This window comes from Capra hircus, chromosome 6 (genome assembly GCF_001704415.2).
Source record: "Capra hircus breed San Clemente chromosome 6, ASM170441v1, whole genome shotgun sequence".
Taxonomy (NCBI): domain Eukaryota; kingdom Metazoa; phylum Chordata; class Mammalia; order Artiodactyla; family Bovidae; genus Capra; species Capra hircus.
Window position 1 is genome coordinate 97,884,955 of NC_030813.1, and position 16,383 is coordinate 97,901,337.

At 43.3% G+C, this 16,383-nt stretch overlaps 1 long non-coding RNA gene across 1 annotated transcript; it reads right to left on the reverse strand.

The window, feature by feature from the left end:
• On the reverse strand, nucleotides 15,525-16,383 carry LOC106502212. The gene is made up of 2 exons (XR_001295803.2): nucleotides 16,303-16,383; nucleotides 15,525-15,812 (listed from the first exon to the last, which is right to left on the reverse strand). It is a non-coding gene; the product is annotated as an uncharacterized LOC106502212 (long non-coding RNA).

Sequence of the window (16,383 nt, forward strand, 5' to 3'; positions counted from 1 at the left end):
ACTTGGCAAAGCCGAGTTCTGCAGCAAGTAAGGAAGAGTGTACAGGAACCAGTAGTGTCTGCAACACCTAACTGCCCCAAGTCAGAACAACTGCAGCAAACCCAGTCACGTTGGCTTGTGGATAGGAACACCCACTTCCTTGGGTGGTTTTGTGCATCACATTGAGATTGTGTAAGTTGAAGGGCTATACATTATGTACTATTCTAAAATCATGTATTTTTATTTTTTATTATTTTTGAATTGAAGTATAGCTGATTTACCATGTTGTGTTAGTTTCAGGTGTACAGCAAAAGGACTCCATTATACATATATAATTATATATATATGTATATATTCTTTTTCAATTCCCTTATAGGTTATTATAAAATACTGAATATAGTTCCCTGTGCTATGCAGCAAGTCCTTGTTGGTTACTTATTTTTTGTCTAGCAGTGTGTATCTGTTAATCCCAGACTCCTAACTTATCCCTCTCCCCTCCTTTCACTTTTTGGTAACCACAAGTTTGTTTTCTATGCCTGTGAGTCTATTTCTGTTTTGTAACGAAGTTCATTTGCATCGTTTTTTTTAGATTCTACATAAGTGATATGATTAGAATTTCATTTTACAGAAGGAAAAATGAAAGTGTTAGTCATTCTGACATGTCCAACTCTTTGTGACTCTACGGACCGTAGCCCACCAGGCTCCTCTGTCCATAGCATTTCCCAGGCAAGAATACCGGAGTGGATTGCCATTCCGTTCTCCAGGGGATCCTCCCAACTCAGGAATCGAACTTGGATCTCCTGCATTGTAGGCAGGTTTTTTTTACCTCTTTACTGTTGGAGCCAGAAGGGAAAATGAAGGCACAGGAAAATGGGATGCTCTCATCAAGCTTACCCAGGCAGTCCAGAAGCCATCTGAAGTGCTGGCTGGCATGCTCCACAGGTGATGGTTGTGCCGGCGCTTCCCACCATCCGGTCTCCTGGGGCTCAGCCAGGGAGATTTCCAGGAAGGGGGTTAGAAGGAGAGTGAAGTCACTCAGTCCTGTCCGACTCTTTGTGACTCCGTGGACTGTAGCCTACCAGGCTCCTCTGTCCATGGGATTTTCCAGGCAAGAGTACTGGAGTGGGCTGCCATTTCCTTCTCCAGGGAATCTTCCCGACCCAGAAATTGAACCCGGGTCTCCCATGTTTCAGGTAGACGCTTTACCATCTGAGCCACCAGTGATGTGGGTAAGGAGAAGGTATGATGTAAATATAAAGCAGAAATTGAATGGACTCTTGCTGGGGGAATACTATTTATGATGTGTGGGGGAGAATGGAGGAAGTACTTGCAATGGTCAGGAAAGGAAGAAACACTTAAATGAGGGTGAAATATAAAAAACCAAATGGAGACCCAGAGAAAATGCACGATGCTGAAAGAAGCCCTAGCAGGAGGCATTGGAGAAATCGGATGCTGTTGTTTAATGTCTGTCAGGCTTACACAGTGCTCAGTGCTCGTGGTGCTACAAGATGGTTTTTTTTTTTTTTTTTTCCTTTCTGATTCCTAGAAGTTGATCTGTCAAAACACAGATGTTGCATTAGGCTGCTTTGTCATTAGTAGGGCAGCCCAGGTGGCCCTGCTGGTAAAGAAGCTGCCTGCCAGTGCCAGAGACATAGGGACAGGGGCTCAGTCCCTGGGTGGGGGAGATCCCCTGGAGGAGGGCACGGCAACCCACTCCAGTGTTCTTGCCTGGAGAATCCCATGGACAGAGGAGCCTGGCGGGCTACAGTCTATGGGGTCACAAAGAGTCAGACACGACCGCAGCGACTTAGCACGCATGCAGGATGCATGGTGCCTTGTCTTGAAGACTTCACTTGGAGAGTCTTTGCAGAGGACAGGAGACTGAGGTGTGCATGAAGCTGAGATTCTTTTTTCCTCAGATCATTTTCGAAATAATTAACTTAGTTCTTTGAAAATGTGTGTACCGCTTCTCTTCCTCCAGCCTAAGTAGTTTCTTCGTGTTCTTGGTGTGGGTGTAATAACATGTTTGAGAATTTTGAAACGCAGACCACGAAACAAAATATTCTGTGGTTAAGCCACAGTGCCGGTGGGGTAGTGTCATTGAGAACATTGCTGACCAAATAACCTTATATACCAGTATTTATTTTCTGGTGGTAACTTGTTCTGCCACCTCTAGATGCTAATTTATATTTGGAGTAGTAAACCAGGACCAACAATACAGAGGAAATAGCCAAAGTCAAGGAACTTAATGCATTCTTGGTTAACATGTCCTAACAAGCAGGGCAACTCTGGAGTAAAATTGCAAAGATGATCATGTCCCTTTGGGGGCTACCTAACTTCTCTTCTGCATGTCTCTGTTTCCTGCTGCCTTTCATTCCTACTGATGGAATAATAAATGTTCTTCAACACTAGTGTCCCAGAATCCTCTTGGATGAATTCTTCCCACTGGTCTCCACGAGCCCCCAGCCCTCGCTCTAGTTCATAAATTAGCAGAAGCACCGCCACCTCTCTCCTTGCAACCCTCAGTCTATTCCAGCTCAGCATGGTTAATCCACACTGGGTGTTAGGATGGGGTGGTTGGGTAAATCAATTTACTTCAAGGCATAAATGACCAAAGATATTTGCCATCTATTTATTTATAATATTTATTTGGCTGCTCTGGGTCTTAGTCGTAGCACGTGGAATCTTTAGTTGAGGCTTGTTGGATCTGGTTCCCTGACCAGGAATTGAACTTGAACCCCCTACATTAGGAGTGCAGAGTCGTAGCCACTGGACCACCAGGGAAGTCCTGATATTTACCTTTTCAATGAGAGGCTTTTAACCCAAATGGATCTGCAATTGGTAGAACTCTAGGCAGTGACAAAGAACAATGAAAGTGAAGACTTTGCAAATGGTGACAAAGGTGGTGAAGGAAGTCTGGGGACATCTTTGCTATTACCCACTTAAGCCACAACAAACAAGCTACTTAACTAATCAGCAAGAGGGTCACACCTCCTCAGCTAGGAGAGAAGTAGAGGGGGAAACAGGAGATGTTCTTATAAAGCCATGGGATGCTTCCCCCTTTGCCTTAGGTGTTGCCTACTCTTTATGTCACTGGCCATGATGGTCTCTGGCCTATGTCCTTAGTCAGTCCACCTGGGCTTATAATTGTACAAACTGTGATAAAAGAAACACATATCCCAGGATACCTTTCCTTAAAAGCAGTTCTTCTAAGATATCAGACTTTGGACCAGTATGTTCACAAGGATCTATAAGCAGAATTTTCGAGAAAGCAAACCCAGAAAAGCTTGATAAAAAGAGACAATGATAATGCTATATGTATGGGCTCTCATTCTTTGGTCCCTGGGGATTCCCTCATACAAAGACTCCAAAAGAAATGTACAGATTCTTTAGTTAAGCCTGATGAACTTCTTGTGTTAAATGTCAAAAGCAGTTAAGTAATCACAACCCTGAACAGATGTCAAAAGCAGGTAAGTAATCACAACCCTGAACAAAACAGTGAACTAGCAGGCTTTGCTACTGACTGTCCCTCTCATAATACTGAGTTGGCCAAAAAGTTCACTTGGGTTTTTCCATAAGATTTCAAAGAAAAACCCAAGCGAAAATTTTGGCCAACCCAATATATGCACATAAACACTCCATTTCTTAGTTTTCAAAAAAGAAAGAAAACTTTGTGCTTGATTGTCTGCAATAGCAAAAGGTTGGGGAAAAAACTCTAATGTCCATCAACAAGGAAGTGGTGAAATAAATGATAGAATGTCTACACAATGAGGTGTTAGGCAGCTATCAGAAAGGACAAGGAGGCTATTTTCTGGCACAGGAATAACTCCTATAGAGATTGAACATATAAAGGTGTTACCCACTGTGTTAGGAGCCGCCATACAGTGATATACTTCTTCATATTGTTGAATTTGCATAAACAAATCAGAATTAGATGGTTACTCAGACTTCTATTGTGGCTCAGTTGGTAAAGAATCTGCATGCAAGGCAGGAGACCCAGGGTCAATCCCCTGGTGGGGACGACCCCCTGGAGAAGGAAATGGCAGTCCACTCCAGTATTTTTGCCTGGAAAATCCCATGGACAGAGGAGCCTGGTGGCCTATAGCCCATGGTGTTGCCAAGAGCTGGACACGACTTAGCAGCTAAACCACCTGATAATTACTTGTACAGAGAAAATGGGAGGGGAATTGAAATAATGGGAACTGGGGTGACAGGCAGACTCTTCACCATTTTCTATTGTTGGGATTTTTGAGCCGTGAAAGTAGATTACCTGTTCCAAAGTTCTGTGATTAGAATCTGAAATATTTCCAAACTGGTCTGTTGAGAGCATTTGTTATATTATTCTCCAGAGAAGTAGGTTGAACTTGGACAGTATTCTCCGTTGGATGGAGGAGGAAACAGAGCCTCCAGGTGATCTGGCTAAGATCCCTCCTCTGCCATTGTTTGATCTTGAGCCAACCACTTAGCTTTTCTAACCGATCTGTGACCTTGGAATAATAAAAGTGAAATCCTGAGTGTGGAGTGGCAGACGAGGCCTCAGTGAAAGTTAGCCGTTGTTCTATGGCTGGTCAGTGTCTGAGATCCCTGAACCCAGGTCTCCTGATTCCTAGTCCAGTGTGCACTTCACCAGAAGCTCTGTAAGAAAGTGGCTGCTCTGTTTCTTTTTTAAGATTTTAAAAAACATGGACCTTTTAAAAGTCTTTATTGAATTTGTCACAATATTGCTTCTGTTTTGATTTTTTGGCCCTGAGGCACATTGGATCTTAGCTCCCTGACCAGGCATAGAATCCACATCCTCTACATTGGAAGGCTCAGTCCCAACCACTGGACCCCTGGAGAAGTCCCAGTGGCTGTTCTTTACTGTTTAAATATTTCAGGATTTCTTGGAAGGAAGGTATCTTCTAAGAGCTAAGAATCATTTGGTAGTAATAAAGGAAAGCCTCTGAAAAGGATAGATTTTTCCCTTTAAAAGTTGCTCCGTTTTCTGGTTGTTATGACGCTTTAACCATTGATGGATGAATTAATATGTCTGAGGTTTGATTAAAAACACTGTAGAGCTAGAGGAGGAGAAGGCAATGGCACCCCACTCCAGTACTCTTGCCTGGAAAACCCCATAGACGGAGGAGCCTGGTAGGCTGCAGTCCATGGGGTCGCTTGGAGTCGGACACACTGAGCCATTTCACTTTCACTTTTCACTTCCATGCATTGGAGAAGGAAATGGCAACCCACTCCAGAGTTCATGCCTAGAGAATCCCAGGGATGGGGGAGCCTGGTGGGCTGCCGTCTATGGGGTTGCTCAGAGTCGGACAGGACTGAAGCAACTTAGCAGCAGCAGCAGCAGCAGGCCTAGAGGAAGAAGGTGGGGAGTGTAGATGAAACAAATTGGCTGTAAGTTAAAAACTGTTGAAGCTAGGTGATGTGTACATGGAGGTTTATGTACAATTTGGCTACTTTTAGATATTTTTAACATCTTCCATAATAAAAGGTAAATATATATACACATATATACATACATACATATAGTAGCAGAATAAAGAGGCCTACAAATTCTCTGATACTCCCTCTTTTTGAGTGGTGGGGTCTATGTCTCCTCCCCTTAAGCTGGTGGCTGTTTTGATCAACAGAATACAGTAAAAGGGACCCTCTCTCTGTTAATTTACTGACTTTGGCTTTAAAAGACTGGCAGCTTGTAGCCACTGTCTCTTGGGACACAAGCCTGGCTCCTGGAATTGCCATGTACGAAGTCTGACTTTCCTGCTGAGAGACCACAAGGAGCGGTCTTGAGACCACAAGGAACAGTCTCGAGACCACATGGAGAGGGAAAGGGGCTCAGCTTTCCAACTGGTGCCACTGAGGAGCCCAGCTTCTTGGGAATGAAGCTATCTTTGTCCCCACCAGCCCAGCCCTGTGACCAACTGGATACCACTGAGTGACTTAGTTCTTGCACCTCATAAAATGCACCTTTTTGCATTCTCGTAAAGCAGGAGAATTGCCCAGTCAAACATGCTCAGTCAAAATTCCTTCCTCACAGAGAGTGAACACAGTGGGATGACTGATGTTTTAAGCACCAAAATTTATGGTTGTTTGTTACACAGCAGGAGAGGGATAACACACACATGGACATACTTACTTTTTTATATTATTATTTTTTATTGAAGTATAGCTGATTTGTTGTTGTTGTTGAGCTGCTAACTCATGTCTGACTCTTTATGACCCCATCGACTGTAGCCCACCAGGCTCCTCTGTCCGTAGGATTTTCCAGGCAAGAATACTGGAGCAGGTTGCCAGTACCTTCTCCAGGGGATCTTCCCAACCCAGGGATCGGACCTGCGTTTCCTGCATTGGCAGGGAGATTCTTCACCACTGAGCCACCGTGAAGCCTCAATATTGTTCTATTTATTGCTATGCAGCAAAGTGATTCAGTTATTCTTTTTTTAATGTTCTTTTCTCAGACATACTTACTTTAAAAACTAAGCGTGAGACATTTAAACATCTGGCTACCTAAAATGTTGCAGCATGATCAAACTAAGGTATAAAATTATGAAGAGCTTGGTTCTCAGTGTGACAAATGTATTTAAGTATTTGAAATTCAGGACAGTATTATAAAAGCAGACTGGGTCTTTTGAGTAAGTAAATTGTAATGATAGGCTGTGAAAGACTTTCAGGGTCTGAGAAGTTCTACTAGTCTTCATTTGGTACCAGTTTTGCTGACAAAACTAAAAACTGTCAAAGGGACAAAAAACTCAAAAGTTCTTAGGAAAAAAGAACACAAACAGCTTACAGATAGATGCAGCCATATCTCAATTAAATGCGACTTAGTGGTCACTTTTCATAGTTTTCAGTGTCATCCTTTCATTTGGTAATATGCATGTTTCACCAAGTAGATAAATCAATCATAATCTTTTGAGCATCCATTGATTTTTAAATCCAGTTTATTCATCATCTGCTTGTGCAAATTGCACTTAGGTTGACTGAAGTGGTAATTTCAATTGGCAGAGACAGCTCCAATTTATTTACATCCATACATGACGTAGAAACAATAAAACCCAAAAAGACAGAACTTCCTGTGTCCCAGTGCTTTCTGTAGAACATTTTCCAGCTCTTGGATTGGGCAGATCAAACCCCAGCTTTTCAGGAAGACCCGCTTACCCTATTGCAGAACAGCATCCCAGGTTACTAACTGACCCCTAGCTCTCTTTTACTTTGTGCTCACTCTGAGGGCATTTTATTTTACATTGGATTGTTGCTGTCTTTCTCTGCCGTGTACAGGTAAGACCCTTTGGACCTAAAACATTGAGTGGCATCTAGTAGATATGTAATAAATATTTGTTTAAGTGAATATTTTTATCCCAATTGATTTATGGTGAGAAACTACCCAAATGTATTGAAATATGGGGACAATTAAATAAGTTACATTGGGGTTGGCCAAAAAGTTCGTTCAGGTTTTTACTGTAAGCTGTTAAACCGGAACAAATTTTTTGGCCAACCCAATAGTATAGCCAAGTGTCAGAATAATGTGCGAATTATGATGTGGTGCTAAGTTCCACAGCAGAACACCATGGGAGGACTTCAAAATTATGCCAGGTCTGCAGGAGGAGACCACCGGCCTCTTGATACACAGTTTCTCTTCTCTGGGAAGAATGATTAATAGTCATTAGCTTGCTCTGAAACAGAAGAAGGCAGTTAGGCATCTGCTGCCTGAGGGAAGGACAGAGTATTTTCTGTGGCTGAGCCAAGTTCTCTGTCGGGTGCTTCTTTGTGCAAATCATTCTTAGGAGGAAGTGCTCTTGTTTGCATGAGGAGCTCAGGACCTTCTGAGGGGAAGTGACTGTCCCTGAAACTCAAAGTTAAACGAGTCTGTTGGGTCAGGCTGGACGGGCCCTAAGGCTTGCAGTTGGCATAGGCAGAGGGTCTTCTGAGACAATTACCTTGAGGGTAGAAAGAGATAGGACGGGTAGCCTATTGTGTCCTGAGCTGGCACGCGTCAGTGACCATTCTAGGCCCATGAACATGAAAGTAAGGGAGTGTGCCAGGGCAGAGTCTTGGAGGCAGGCCCATGCCAAGGATGTGGTTCTGAGAACGCTGACCTCACCAAATGGTCCATCTAGTGGCCAACTTCTCAGCCATGCTTAACACTGCAAGGTGGTTAAATACAGGCTGTAGTCTCTGGGACCCTAGGGAGATTAACTCTTACTATCTCCCCTGGGCCCTCGATGACACCAGAGTCACCCCCACCTGATCCCAGTAAGCAGGAAGACATCCCTGGAGTGACAAGTGTGCAAGGAAGCCAGACTGAATTTCCTGTGAACCTTGGTAAGAAATTCAAGTACTTCTCTTTGGGAAACCAGGGGATGGAGGGATTGTGTTCTATCTTATACTATGAAGTCAGATATCTGCATTACAGGTTCTACTGAGTTAAAGGGTGACCCGTTCCCAACATTTGTGTCCACCTGAGACTGTCACTTTAAAGTCATACTGTGACTTTATTTGGAAATAGGTTATTTGCAAAAGGAATTAGTCAGGATGAGGTCATATTGGACTATGTTGGAGCCTAAATCCAGTGACTGGAGTTCTTATAAGAAGACCAGGTGAACATACAAAGAAGCAGACTCCCAAGGAAGAAGGCCATGTGAAGACAGAGGCAGGGTCTGGTACTTTGTTCCAACAGCCCTAGGAAACTAATATACATGCATTTATAGAATGATCTTAATTTTGAAAAAAAAAAAAATGATAGATAAGTACCTGTTTGTGTATTCACAGGGGAAGGCATACAAAAAAGTGGGATCTTACACAAAGGACCTGTAGCAAAATTTTAGCTGTGGTTATTTTTAGTGGTATAAAAATGATCAACTTTTATTTCCTTCTTTTTTCTCCTTCAGTTTTTCTATAACCAGCAGTTATTGCTTTAATAATCAGAACTAAATTAACTGCTCCTCTAATGGATACTTCTGGCACATTAACACCCAAATCTGTAAATCGGATTGCTTTAAATCCCGCTTTTAAAAGTACTTACAGGGACTTCCCTGGTGGTCCAGTGGCTAAGGCTCTGTGCTCCCAATGCAGGAACCTGGGGGTCACTCTCTGGTAGGGGACTAGATCCTACATGCCACAACGAAGATTGAAGACCCATATGCCAAGACCTGGTGTACCCAAATAAGTAAATAAATAAATATTAAAAATAAAAAGTACTTTTACTGGTTTAACCAATATTGCCCACCAAATGTATTTGTCTTTCTAACCACAGCTATGGTTTGCCTTTGTTTAGTTTTTTATTTCTTTGTTTTATTTTCTGTCAAAAGATAATCCTCTTCAAGTTACAAAACTCCACAAGCCGGTGAAGTTTATTTCTCAATTCTTCCTTCTAACCATGTTGATGTTTAAAATTAGCTGGTGTTTCTGGTCTTCTAAGGAATAAACGAAAGAACCTCGATAATGATAACGATCAGCCTTACTCTGTGCTGGGCATTATTCTGTGCGTTTACACATTGACCTGGGCTAGAACCCTCTTCACCTCCAAAATGTGACTTTATTTGGAAATAGGGTATTTAGTTAGGATACCTAAATAAAAAGTAATTAGTTAGGATGAGATCATATTGGACTATGTTGGAGCCTGAATCCAGTGACTGGTGTTCTCATAAGAAGACCATGTGAACATACAAAGAAGCCGTCAATAATCAATGATGCAATTACCCTGACTCTGAAGTCCTATTGTGCGTGCAGGTGTATGTGAGTGTGTGTGTGCGAGCACTCAGTCGCTTGTTGTGTCCGACTCTGCAACCCTATGGATTGTAGCCCCCCAGGCTCCTCTGTCCATGGGATTCTCCGGGCAAGAATATGGGAGTGGATTGCCATGCCCTCCTCCTAGGGGATCTTCCCAAACCAGGGATCAACCCTGAGTCTCTTGCATTTCAGGCAGTTTCTTTACCACTGAACCACCAGGGAAGCCCCATGAAGTCCTATTACTATCCCCCATTTTACAAATGAGGAAACCAAGGCACAGAGCAATTCAAGAATCTGCCCAAGCTCACACAAGGAAGTAAGGGACAGAGCTGAGATCTGAACCCAAACTCCAGAATCCATGCTCTCCTAAACAGTAAACAACACATTTGCACTACATCTGGTAGAAGAATATGGAAGAGTAGAGATACTATAAGTGAAATACAACTTTTGCTAAGTAATTAGGTGCTTTAGATGTTATTTTTTTAGTATTTGTTTTGATGAGGACCATTCTTTTTATAAAAAGTCTTTATTGAATTTGTTACAATATTGCTTCTGTTTTATGTTTTGGTTTTTTGGCCATGAGGCATGCAGGATTTTACCTCCCCAACCAGGGATCAAACCTACACCACTGCATTGGAAGACGAAGTCTTAAACCCTGAACCGCCAGGTAAGTGCCTTTTAGGTGTATTTAAAATCTGTTTTATATCCTACAAATAAGCATGATCCAGAGTAAAACAGATGTAATATATTCCCCTAAAGTCCTGGAAAAATGAGTCTGAAATTGTTTTTACATAAGAGCACAGCCGTTAGGCAAGGACATGGTTAGAAAATCAAAAGGCTGCAGAGACCAGCTGACCCCAGGGCACAGGGCAAACTGATCCCTGACTTAAAACTTTTCACTGCCTCTGTGCCCTCAGGGTCAAGTTTAACAGTCCTTACCCAGACTCCAAGACTGTTCACCTTTCCAGTCTTACAGGTTTTCCTTCTGCTTCTGGGACATTCTTTTCTGCTACTTCCAAGTTTTTCTCTACACAAGCTGTTCCTTCTGCCTGAAGAGCCCTCCTTTCTTCGCCATCTTTGCCAAGGAAGTTCAGGATTAAACTCCACATTTCAGAGAAGTATTTCTTGACCCTGGTCCCCACCCCTCCACTCCACTCTACCACCCCGGCCCTGGACCCTCTGTGCGTTTTGGTCCCTCAGTTACACACACCAAGGGCTTGCTTTGCTCATGTTTGTAACACTCATGGCTCCAGTCCAACCTCTGTCTTCTCCATTCTGCTGGAGGGCCCTTATTCAGCTTGCTTAATGCCACATCCCCAGCATCAACACACAGGGAGTCATCTGGAAATATTTGTAAACTGAATTCCTGACAGTCACACAGACTAAAAGAAACAGAAGACTCTCCTCTATACACACACAAGCTTTGGGCTTGAAAAGTTTGCCACTAATGAAAGCAATCGACAAGCAATTATGATGAGTGCATGCGTGCTAAGTTGCTTCAGTTGTATCTGACTCTTTGTGACCCTATGGACTATAGCCCGCCAGGCTCCTCTGTCCATGGGATTCTCTAGGCAAGATTATTGGAGTAGCTTGCCATGCCCTACTCGAGGGGATCTTCCTAATCCAAGGATCGATCCAGCGTCTCTTATGTTTCCTGCATTGGCGTGTGTGTTAGTTGCTCAGTCGTATCCTACTCTTTGCGACCCCATGGACTGCAGCCCTCCAAGGCGCCTCTGTCCATGGAATTTTCAAGGTTTTTTTTTTTTTTTTTTTTTTTTTACCACTAGAACGACCTGGGAAGCTCACATCAATCATAAGACTGCAAAATTAACAGAATGGGGTTAAGGCCATGGTTGAGGTTGTCCTATTTATTTACCTCTAAAGCTGATGGTTAAATTCATCAAATAGGATTTTGAGAAGATGTCTTGCCTGTATTAAATTAACTATGATATGTTCTAATTTGCACGTAAGAATTTACATTTCTCAAATCTCATCTTGTACTGAAAGATCCAGCTTCCATCTGATACTAAGATATGCTCCACATTAGGAAGATAAATCAGCAGACCTGGAACTAACAAATGATAAGATGTCATAGCGGCTAATTTTTTTTCCTGCTGGAGAAATGAGTCATGACATATACAAATATCAACTATAGGTATTTATAGCAGGAAACTAAAAGTGTTAGCTGCTCAGTTCAGTTCAGTTCACTTCAGTCGCTCAATCGTGTCCGACTCTTTGTGACCCCATGAACTGCAGCACGCCAGGCCTCCCTGTCCATCACCAACTCCTGGAGTCCACCCAAACTCATGTCCATTGAGTCAGTGACGCCATCCAACCATCTCATCTTCTGTCGTCCCCTTCTCCTCCTGCCCTCAATCTTTCCCAACATCAGGGTCTTTTCCAGTGAGTCAGCTCTTCTCATCAGGTGGCCAAAGTATTAGAGTTTCAGCTTCAACATCAGTCCTACCAATGAACACCCCAGACTGATCTCCTTTAGGATGGACTGGTTGGATCTCCTTGCAGTCCAAGGGCCTCTCAAGAGTCTTCTCCAACACCACAGTTCAAAAGCATCAATTCTTCGGCACTCAGCTTTCTTTATAGTCCAACTCTCACATTCATACATGACCACTGGAAAAACCATTGCCTTGACCAGACAGATCTTTGCTGACAAAGTAATGTCTCTGCTTTTTAATATGCTGTCTAGGTTGGTCACAACTTTCCTTCCAAGGAGTAAGCATCTTTTAATTTCATGGCTGCAGTCACCATCTGCATTGTTTTGGAGCCCCCAAAAATAAAGTCAGCCACTGTTTCTAGTTTCCCCATCTATTTGCCATGAAGTGATGGGACCAGATGCCATGATCTTCGTTTTCTGAATGTTGAGCTCTAAGCCAACTTTTTCACTCTCCTCTTTCACTTTCATCAAGAGGCTCTTTAGTGCTTCTTCACTTTCTGCCATAAGGGTGGTGTCATCTGCATATCTGAGGTTATTGATAATTCTCCTGGCAATCTTGATTCCAGCTTGCACTTCTTCCAGCCAGCCCAGCGTTTCTCATGATGTACTCTGCATATAAGTTAAACAAGCAGGGTGACAATATACAGCCTTGACGTACTCCTTTTCCTATTTGGAGCCAGTCTGTCCTAACCATTGCTTCCTGATGCTCAGTCATATCCAACCCTTTGCAACCACATGGACTATAGCCCACCAGGCTCCTCTGTCCATGAAATTCTCCAGGCAAGAATACTGGAGTGGGTAGTCACTTCTTTCTCCAGGGGATCCTCTCTATCCAGGGATCGAACCCAGGTCTTCTGCATTGCAGGCAGATTCATTACCATCTGAGTCACCAGGGAGAGGTAATCGAAAAGCAAGACAACTGATTTTTTATGATAGTTGTGAATTCTTTTGTTAGTTTATATAACTCAGAGATCAGCTGCCTGGGTACACCCCAGATATTCCAGAATTGTGGGAGGCACTCTGTTAGATAATATTTAAATAAAAATTTTCAACTACATAGGGTATCAGATGGTGATGAGTTGCCAAATTCTATGGAGGAAGTTAAGCAGGAGAGAGGACTAGGGAGTGAGGGGACAGAGCAGTGTTAAGCACCCTGGATAAAGCCTCCCCAAGAATGTGGCTTTCGAGAAAAGACTTGAAGTTGGTGCAAGAGGGGTGGAGGTAGGACAGAGAGGGTGCAACCTTTCCAGCAAGTTCAAAGGCTCCCATGTCTGGTGAGTTCAGGAACCCAGAGGCTGATCTGCCTGGAGCAGAGCCAGCAAAGTGGAGAGAAGCAGAAGGTGGAGACTGAGCAGCTTGGGGTAGAAAATAAAACGTATATAAGGTCTCGGCTTTTAACCTGACGAAGTGGGAAGACACTGGAGGGTGTGGCAAGAGGTATCATATGATCTGACAGCTTGTTGAGTAGAGATTGAAGGGTCAAGCGTGAAAGCTCACTGAAGAATCTGGAGGCTTCTGCAGAACAGCAGACCAGAGAAACATGGTGACCTGGATCAGGGAGCTGGCCATGGGTGATGAAAAGAGGTCAGCTTATAAACATATCTGGAAGATGGAACCATTTGTCTGATGACTTCCTTTTCAGTGTTGATACAATAGCCACATTTTCTTCCAGAAAACTTACGCCAATTAGTACTTCCTATGGGCAAATTATAACCTCAGATATGCAGATGACACCACCCTTATGGCAGAAAGTGAAGAAGAACTAAAGAGCCTCTTGATGAAAGTGAAAGAGGAGAGTGAAAAGTTTGGCTTAAAGCTTAACATTCAGAAAACGAAGATCATGGCATCCGGTCCCATCACTTCATGGCAAATAGATGGGGAAACAGTGGAAACAGTGGCTGACTTGATTTTTCTGGGCTCCAAAATCAGTGCAGATGGTGACTGCAGCCATGAAACTAAAAGATGCTTACTCCTTGAAAGGAAAATTGTGACTAACCTAGACAGCATATTAAAAAGCACAGATATTACTTTGTCAACAAAGGTCCATCTAGTCAAGGCTATGGTTTTTCCACTGGTCATGTGTGGATGTGAGAGTTGGACTATAAAGAAAGTTGAGAGCTGAAGAATTGATGCTTTTGAACTGTGGTGTTGGAGAAGACCCTTGGGCTGCAAGGAGATCCAACCAGTCCATCCTAAAGGAGATCAGTCTGGGGTGTTCATTGGTAGGACTGATGTTGAAGCTGAAACTCCAATACTTTGGCCACCTGATGTAAAGGACTGACTCATTTGAAAAGATCCTGATGTTGGGAAAGATTGAGGGCAGGAGGAGAAGGGGACAGCAGAGGATAAGATGGTTGGATGGCATCACCAACTCAATGGACATGGGTTTGGGTAGACTCCGGGAGTTGGTGATGGACGAGGAGGCCTGGCGTGCACCGGTTCATGGGGTCGCAAAGAGTCAGACATGACTGAGCGACTGAACTGAACTGAACTGAACTGATGGGCAATTAAATGGGATTTCTTCGTAGCTCAGTTGGTAAAGAATCTACCGACCATACAGGAAACTCAGGTTTGATTCCTGGGTCGGGAGATACCTGATATTCTTAGCAGGGAAATCCCATGAACAGAGGAACTGGCGAGCTATAGTCTATGGGATCACAAGAGTTGGGCACGGCTTAGCAACTAAACCACTTTCTCTATACCGTCACCAACAGTGAATTAATGTGTTGCTTAAAATTTTTGAAGTGAAAGTTAATTCACATTATTTTTCTTTGGAGGGAGTCAGTTATTTCATGAAATGACCAACTACAAGAAACGCCTTGGAGTTGAGAACCGCTCCCTTAGCAGGCCAGAGCTGTGAGCTACATACCATCAGCCTACTGGGATGACTAAATTGCTGAGCTGGCCTCGTGTTGCATGCAGACCCATCTCTGCTCTCTCAAACCACATTAGAAAAGCGACAAGGTCAAATCGCACAACCGGAAGTGGCTCACCACCTGGACATTCCACTTTGCCCTCCCACAACGAAAGGACTCTAGCTTATTGTAGATTTGCTGTTGCTGTTGACACTGAGGAATAGTCGTTTGTTTTACTTAGGATGAAATGATTCAAAGCAGTTTTGTAAGGCTCAGTCTTTCAAAGACATGTTGAATTTCCCACATGACGGTCCACCCGGGTGACCAGCAGAGCCTGCGCCTAGCAACTGTCCTTTAGCCCTCGATTTCTGGGTTTGCACTCATCCATTCTGGGGTGTGCACGTTGCCATTTCATTTCTCACTTCATTCTGCTGTGATAATTGCACGTTTGGGAAAAGGCAGCTAAAATATCACCAAGAAAATACGAGAAGAAAAAGGTGACTTGTTGTGGTGCTTCTGTTAATTTAAGTCTTTATTCTGGTTTGCTTTCTGTCTGGCTTCTCATTTTAGATATTTACTCCTCAGGGCTGGAGTAATTGCATTTCTGGACTTTCTTCTTCAGAGTTGGCTTGGTAAGATTCTTTCAACACCTCAGAGGTTTTGTTCCAATATATTCAGTTCCTTTGGACTGTTTGTCCTGAATGTCTTTCATCACTTCTCTGCCCCCTCCACCCCTTTGCAGATTTTCTATTGTTCGCACGCTAGTTTCTTCTTGCACCTGGAATTGTTTGCCGAGACATCTCCGTCTGCAAGCAAATTGAAAAGAGGTTGTTTCAGTAGGAGTGTCGCCTGCTCTTTCTCAGCGTGTGCTTGCATTTCTGTGACAGTTTGGGCGATGAACTAATTTCCCAGTGTTTGGCAGCACACCAGGATTGTTGATGCATCCGTCACATCCTCTCCCCCCGTCCCCAAAACACACACACATGGAGAAAGAGTTCTGATTAAATCTCCTCCAAAGTCCCTCCCATTTGTCACTCACTTCCACCTGGCTCTCCTGCTGCCCTTTGGTGGGAATTTTGGTTTTACATGAGAAAGAATTATTTTTTAGGTTAGATTTTTCCAAGGTAGCAATTTAACTGTGGTGGTTATCCTTTTTAAGAAGGGATGTCTTATTTTGGAACTGAGAAAGAAGCAGGGGGAATTCCACGAAAAATAACAGTGAAAGAAGAGAAATAAGGTTGAAAATACACTGCCACCTTAATTTCCATTTAAACTGAGAAACAGTTCGCAGGATACCATCCAAACGCAAGCCCTCCTTAGACGTGGGAGTCCGATCACCAATTAGTCTTCCTCGTTGCTTGGTTGGAGTTTATCTTT